The sequence below is a fragment of the Notolabrus celidotus genome, chromosome 7 (assembly GCF_009762535.1).
Source record: "Notolabrus celidotus isolate fNotCel1 chromosome 7, fNotCel1.pri, whole genome shotgun sequence".
Taxonomy (NCBI): Eukaryota; Metazoa; Chordata; class Actinopteri; order Labriformes; family Labridae; genus Notolabrus; species Notolabrus celidotus.
The window spans coordinates 11160205-11167777 of NC_048278.1; the positions used below are offsets into that span (position 1 = coordinate 11160205).

Consider the following 7573-nt stretch of genomic DNA (forward strand, 5'->3'; position numbering starts at 1 on the left):
TTTTCATGTGTCACAGCCATGAGCTTTATAGCCCTATCTTCTTTGTCTCTCCAGCTGCATTTCATGGACCATTTTCCAAAAGGTTTACAGAAAGAAAGCATGTATCATAGTGTTTCTGCAAAATGTGATAACTTTTTTTCTCCTGTGTTTCAAAAACTTCCCCTCTTCCATGTCCTCTTTATCAGGTTTCTGCGGTGCTTATCTTTCTGTCTCTTTCTCCCTTTCATAAATTACTACCTCTACCTCACAGGAAATGACAAACAATCCTGCAGCAGCATGAAGGGAGAGCTTCTCATTTGAAATCAGAATGCACGTCATGCGCCTTCACATCAAAAGCCGTCTGTGTTTGTGTGTTCCTCCGCCTCACAGGGATGCTGAGATGTAAAGCTTTTTTTTTCTGTTGTTCATGTGCCTTAATGTAAACTTCAAGTTCAATAGCAAAACTCCTGTGCAGTACTGGAAATGATCTTCCATCTCCTGGTGCTGGAATACAAGTGTTTGTGCAGATGTGGTTGTTATATTTGAGTGCATTACATGACAAAGTGTGTCCAAGCAGTGCCCCCTTGTGGCTACATGTGACAGAGTCCTCCCTTGACAAATTATCCATTGAAGCCTTCAGACATGCTTCCATTCAAATTATATCTTGCCTTCAACACATTAACCGCCTCATTTATTGTTTCTTTTTAACATTCAGGTGGCATGATTGAGATATTCATGTATTTGAGGGCACCCTATGAGCAATCAGCTCTGCCTCCTGTCATAATTTGAAAATGAGTACCATAAAGGGACGATGTTAGCAATAAAGACAGATTTAACTGAGTATGAATGTAACATCAATGGAGGGGGAGGGTGGTTGGGTGAGGGGCTGAGAGGCTGAGAAGCTCCAGCTAGGCATGAATCATACCCTGAAGAGCATTCTTTTTTGAGCTCCACATGATCCGAGCATACAGTGCAGGAGTTGGAAACAGTCAGAATCCAAACCAAAAGCTTTTCTCCTCACCGTGCTGTCGCCTCGGGCTCGAGGAGGCTTTTTTGGATGAAGGTGAGTTGAGATTCTCCGTAAGAGGAATAACATTAGAAGCCTCTCCACCTTTGCAAAAAGGTCAAATATCATTCTGCCTAGCTGAGGGCTAAAGGAAAGGCGAAAGCAAAAGCAACACTGGACTCTCAGGACTGCTTAGCTCTTTCTGCTAGCAGTGCTGTGCTCCATAGTGAGGAACACTTTGAGATGAGAGCACTGTGTGTGAGTCTTTCATCTGCACAGTGTGAACCTGCTGTCAGATTGCTCCTCTCTCCCTCTCTCTCTCAGATTCATAACCATGTGTGTGCAGGCACAGAAACATGCTGCAGAATGCACACACACACATACACACACAGACCCAGAGAGCCAATAGAGCTGCTCAGGTGTGTAAGTGTGTTGGCGGTGGAGAGTTTACCTTCAGGTCCTTTGCTGACATTCCTGTGAGAGCGGCTTATCGGCCAATGCGAGCAGTTTGCTCTAGCACTCTCACTTGTTCAGTAGCCGCTCACTTTTTTGGTAATTCAAGAAGTGTCAGCTGCGGGGGAGGGCTTTGGTGTGAGCGAGGAACAACACAGGATAAGATGAGACATCAGGTTTCTGCTACCTGGAGAGTTAAAAGAAAGAAAAGAAGTCAATGAAATTCAGTTTGTTTTCAACTTTGAGCTCAGCAGTGGCCATTTGTGAAATGTCACTTTACACTTCAAACTATGGCAAACGACAAATGTCAACAAAGAAAAAAAAAATCAAGCATGGCACGCTGACTCAGATTGAGTGAAGCCAAACCATAGAGGCAACAGCTGAGCGTTTATCACTCTCCCAGCCAGCAACACATCCGATTGGCACGGTGGATAAACTTGGCTCCGCTTCACCTCGCCCCAGCCTCAAGAAAAGTCAGAGAGAGGCAACAGAGGTTAAAAAATAGAGTGAGGAGGTTAGGAAAGTGTGAGTCTAATGGCATGACTCTTTTTAGGATTTTATTTATCATGGACGTAGAGTAAGTTCTTGGAGCTACTATGCTGATGTATTTAGAAGCACAAACCTTGTAACTCTTTTTAAGTGTAGGCCTCTTGTTCGGATTTAAGGGAAATGATTAATTTAAAAGCCTTTGGGAGCTTTTTGGGGATTCAGTTTCTTGCCTAAGTCACCTAACATGTGGACTGCATGATCTTGGAATCAAGCAGCCGATCCACCAATTACAAAATAGCACAATGTACCTCTGAGCCACAACCTTCTCTACTGTCAGCTGTGTCTAGCTTTTGCTCTCTGCTGCTTGGCGTTAGAAAGGTAGTGTGGGTTGATTTATCACATTTATTTTACCAAAGATATCTGTCTACCGTTGCTTGAAAATATGTTTCCTATCTTGAGAGTGACTTTTTTTGGAGGGAAAACCCAACAATGACTGGAAAAATAAGTGAGGAGCAGTGCAACAACATCTGGCAAAATCCTACCGCATGGCCATTTGTTGTTTTTTTTTGTGAGACTTTAAAGAATATTTTCATTTAGCATGATTGTTTTTACCACGGAAGCAGCAAACCTGAGACGACAGTTCGTGTCTGCAAGTTTGTGAATTGCAAAAAGAAACAAAAAAAAACCCCACCATGTCATTTTCATCAATGGGAGTGGATCTGCTATACTTTCTACAAGAGCTATGTGGCTCTCCAGGGGGACGACGTCTGTATTTACTTTCAGTCCTTGGATGTGTTTGAGACTATTTCCACCCACAGATTTTGTGCATGAAAGTCTGTTTACAGGTCTTGGGGAGTATAAAGTTGTACAAAATCTTTTGTGGTTCCACATGGAGCTGTGTGAAGTCGCACAAATGTCCTCAAGTGATGTCACTTGTAGAAAGCTACAAGTTTGAAAAAGGAAGAAAATCTGGGGGTGTGGAGAGAGACAGAAGCAAGCTGCAGACATGTGCAGCCAGCTCCTTATCTCTGCTTGGGGCGAGCGGCTTGAGGCTACACTAGCTGCAGAACATAAGGTCTGTGGCCACAGCGATGGCAGTGGATTTGCATGTCAGGTAGGTGCTCTGTTTGACAAGTAAGAAAATGCACTGAGCAGAAAAGTTACTCTGTGGTATTGCTGCATCAATCTTGTGTTTTAATTGCCCCATGAGAGTCGAACAATATTACAGGCATGCTTGTATAAATCCAGACAGAAGACTTGAAGTTGTTTGAGAGATTGAGTTGACTTTTTGGCCTGAAACACATAATTCTTGCCAGAATCTATGTATTCTAAATATAGTTGGAAGAAAGTTAATTTCGTAATGTCCATACAAGAAATGCAGCAAAGGCATATCTCACAGAGGAAAATACTTGCAACAAAAGTTCCACATGCAAATTGACGGAATGAACATAGAAAATAGCTTTTAAAAGAAGGGCTTTATTATTAGAGGTATTTCATTAAAAATTCAAAATAATCTAGATAATGATGGTAAAAATCAATTAAAAATTAGTTTAAAAATAAGGAAAAAATGGTAGACATAAATCAATGAAGATAAAAATAATTCAGTGCTATTAACAAAGTTCAGATTTGAGGGTATGCATGCTCTCCCTCGGCAATGAATGTGGGTGGTGAATCCCATAACAACAGTTTATTCGGATCAAATATTACAGCACATTACTCCCATTATTTCAAATGTCTTCTTTATTGCTGCACAGATGTTTCCGGCAAACGCTAGCCTCACCAGCTTCAGGCCAACAAACTCAACAAACTCGGCTTCAGGCCAACTGATTACTAATAAGTGTCACCTGCCTGTTACAGTTTAAACTTGTTTGCCTGAAGCTAAGATATTGGAGTGCTGTCCTGTATATATTTTTGGGATAAAATTTGAATTGGACCACAAAGTAACTGGGGAAATAAGTTAAATACAACATTTCAAAGCTGCTCTTGGTAGTTTTTACTTATTAATTAAGCAAACAATTTTTGTGTGTCTGGTTTAGTAAAACCTCCCTTATTGTATATTTCACTCCACTTTGATTGTCCTTTATAAGTTTCAGCTGTGTCTCATTGTCACATCTGAGTCTGATTACCTTGTGTCTTCTCCTGTGGACCCTGCATACCCTAAGTTTGCAGGTAGGGACAAGGTGGTCTATCACATGTGGAAACCAGCTTTTCAGCCTAAGGTTTGGGCTAGACACTGTCTCCAGGCCCCTGGATCGCACTAGACCCTTCTATTCTACAGACAGGCTTTTTGTGTCGTGCAGTGGACCCACAATGGACAAGACGGTTTCCAAGCAGCGACTGACTCACTGGAGGGTTGACTTGATTGCTCTGGCTTATTTGCACGCAGGTCCAGCTCCTTCTGCACAGCTGTCTGCGCCCTCCACAAGGGGCATGGCTGCCTCATGGGCGCTTTTTTGAGGTGTGTCCATAGAGGACATGTGTAATGCTGCTGGCTGGGCATCCTCATCAACCTTTACTAGATTGTATAGGTTTGATCTGGCCTCATCTCGTCATCTGTTCTGGGGGCTGCAGCAGATAACTGAGTTTTTTTGTTAGAATTTTCCTGCAGTGCCCCTTCCTTTTTGGATATTGTTTGAGCAGCTTTCAGTTAACTGTTCTCTTACCCTTGCTTTGTTGTTGCCAATAAAGAGTGGCGCTTAATCTGTTGATTGTGTTCTGTTGTTTCTCTGGGGAAGGGGTTGCTCCTCCCGTGTTACTCTTATCACCCCCTTTCACTCTCCTCATGACTGATTTGGTATACAGCTGTCACAGCTTCATTGAATGAAATAAAACATATGTAAACGCAGTTTTATGATTCTAAGTGAGCCTGTAATCTTTCAGTATCACTCAGCAGGTAAGGCACTGACTTTTCTTTCCCAGTTGATAGAAAGAGGATGTGGGTACGCACCCACAGGTGTGGTTAATTTGCATTGATTCTCCTGACCTGATGTGTAGTTGCATTGTAACAGGTTCACTTGCATTCATAAAACTATGTTTACGAAAAAATACGTTTTTATACTTTTTGGAATAACATTTGAATAGGACCACAAAGTAATTGGGGAAAAAAAGTTAAAAGCAACATTTTAAAGCTGCTCTTAGAAGTTTGTACTGATAATTAAGCAAACAATTTTTAGTTATTTCCGGTATGGCTTGTGCTGTAGTTTAGTTTTAGTTTTAGTTTAGTTTTAACCCCTCCCCGTGTGTTTCCCTCCACTTTGATTGCACTTCATAAGTTTCACCTGTGTCTCGTTGCAACAGCTGAGTCTGATTACCTTGTGTCTTCTCCTGTGGGCCCTGTGGCTGTTTTCGAAACCGCCCACTATACTTGCAGTATGTAGTATGTGAACAAGAGCAAAATCTGCAGTATGCCAAAACTCCCTGGATGTCGCACTGATTATGGAAAATTTCTCAGTATGCATCAGACCAGTCTGCCTCGCGTGCTGTTTTCCACAATGTACAGCGCTCGTTCCCATTTTTCTTTTTTCTTCATTTTTGACGGGGGGAACTCAGTTTTTAGGTGCTGTGAAAATTATTAAATTACATATAAACCACTACCTAACTGCAACACGGATCGAACAGAACAGTCATAATACACACTAAATCCAAACGCAGTACGTAGTTGGCAGTACCTACTGCATTAGTAGGTAGTATGTAGCAGGCTGTTTTGAAAATAGCCTGTCTTCCTCTTCCAGTGCTTTCTGTTGATTACCCCTAGTTATTTTTGATGTAACTTTCTCAAGTGTTTCATTTGATTTTCTTTGAACGTTTGATTTTTGACTTTGTTTAAGCAAGCTTTGCTTTGTACATTTTGCCCTTTTGTTTATTAAACCATTTTTTTGTTGTTTACATGTTGGTCCTCCTGCTTTGTTTGTAACCTATTGTGACAGTTCACTCTGCAGGAGGGCAGGTGTTATATGTAGAGATAGACATCATGCTGCAGAAACAGACTATTAAAATAATTTCCACATTTAATTATTCACAGTAAGTGAAGGACATTTTCTCATTTTAACTGTCTCAACAAAAGGCCACGTAAGCCAAAAATATGCACACTAACCTCAGTTTGACTGAAACAGAATGTGTCTGTTGGGAAGAACAGAGTCATATGAATCCTCCTCTAACTTTCCTCTGTTCGGCAAAGTTCAGGCATCCTCCTGTGTAATGTTTGAGTGCTACCAGGTCAGACTGTACAAAGTGTAGTTACCATCTCTGTAATTCACATCTGTGTGTGTCAGTGATCCTGTGTGTGAGTAACAGTTTATCTGTTTGCATGTGTGTGACTGCACGTGAGTTTAGGACATCCTGCCCTTCTTGTTTACTCACCTTTAGCTCTATTGCCTGCTGCTCCAGTCTCTTGCTCTCCCTCCGGCCCCCCTAGCTGTGCAGTGACGGGGTCTTTGATGGCCGTCGCCCTGGCCTCAGTGCAGGCTGTGTAGCTGCTTCACCTCCTTTTCCAACTCAAACTTCTCTGGCATTTCTCTGGAGATCTGATAAACCTGGAGGTCATGTGAAAGCTGGGCTCTGAAACTACTAAAAAAAAAAAAGATGCCCAGAGCTTGTGTGCCTCACTTGAGGAGTTATGTGATGGCCAGTAGGACTGAATCCTGCTGGAGCTTTGTTCCACTCCGTCTAAACTCTGCTTTATGAACAAAGTAACATTTCCTTCACTGATTTTGAGGCAGAAAGCCCAGTGGCTCTTTATTTGATGTATAACCTTTAAAATGACAGTAAAGGTGCTGTAAATGGTGGTTTAGGAGCAGATCTTCAAGGTAAGAATTGTATATTTACTTATTTACTGTGTCATACATGCAGTTGTGATGATGCATATGGCCAGTGTGCTGAGATGATTCAAGTCCTCCAGCCAAGAGTTTTAAAATGTCAACACTTTCTATCACTGAACTTTAAAACAGCCAACAGTTGCTCTTCCATCAACTTGCTCCCTTGGACCTCTATCGTTGTGCTGGAAGGATGAGACAGGCAAACTCCAAGTATGTTACACATTAAAATAGTCTGTAAATGTATCTTTACAAAAAGCCTCAACCTCTGTAGACTATGTAACCTCAAATGATTTCACCTGAGTCTGCCCTGATGGGGCGTAAAGACTACAAACTTAAAACTAGAGAAAAACTGAAGGTTTGAGCACTTCCAACCATTTAGTCCAGGACTTCTGACTGACTCAATGACTTCAGTCTGACACCTATAGGGAAGTGTATTGTTTTCACTTGAGAAAAAAATAACAAGATATAGTGCCTTACTTGCACTCCATGGGTATCCAGTATTCTAAGTAATTGCCTTAAAGTATCCTCAGTCAACATGTAGCCAGCCTGAAAAGTTCAGAAGCATCATCTTATATTTATGAAGCATGCTATAACATCTTGGCTAATCCTGCAGAAATACTGCAACATCCAGCAGATCAGGACAGGCTTTAAGTCTGAAAAACCACACCGTCCAAACTACTGGAAGTCCCAAAATCAAAAAATTAACAATACCATCCAGTTACTTAAGAAACAAACATCTCTGTATGTTCCAAACCCAAACCAATATAATGCTGGATGCAACTTAATAGGAAATACATTTGTCTTACTAAAGTGGCCTACATCAGGGCTTTCA

The 7573-nt window shown here is 41.5% G+C and overlaps 1 long non-coding RNA gene across 1 annotated transcript; it reads left to right on the forward strand.

The window, feature by feature from the left end:
* Positions 1–2904: 2904 nt before the first annotated feature.
* LOC117816359 lies at positions 2905–4633 on the forward strand. Its single transcript, XR_004631939.1, has 2 exons — positions 2905–3041; positions 4090–4633. It is a non-coding gene; the product is annotated as an uncharacterized LOC117816359 (long non-coding RNA).
* Positions 4634–7573: the final 2940 nt, after the last annotated feature.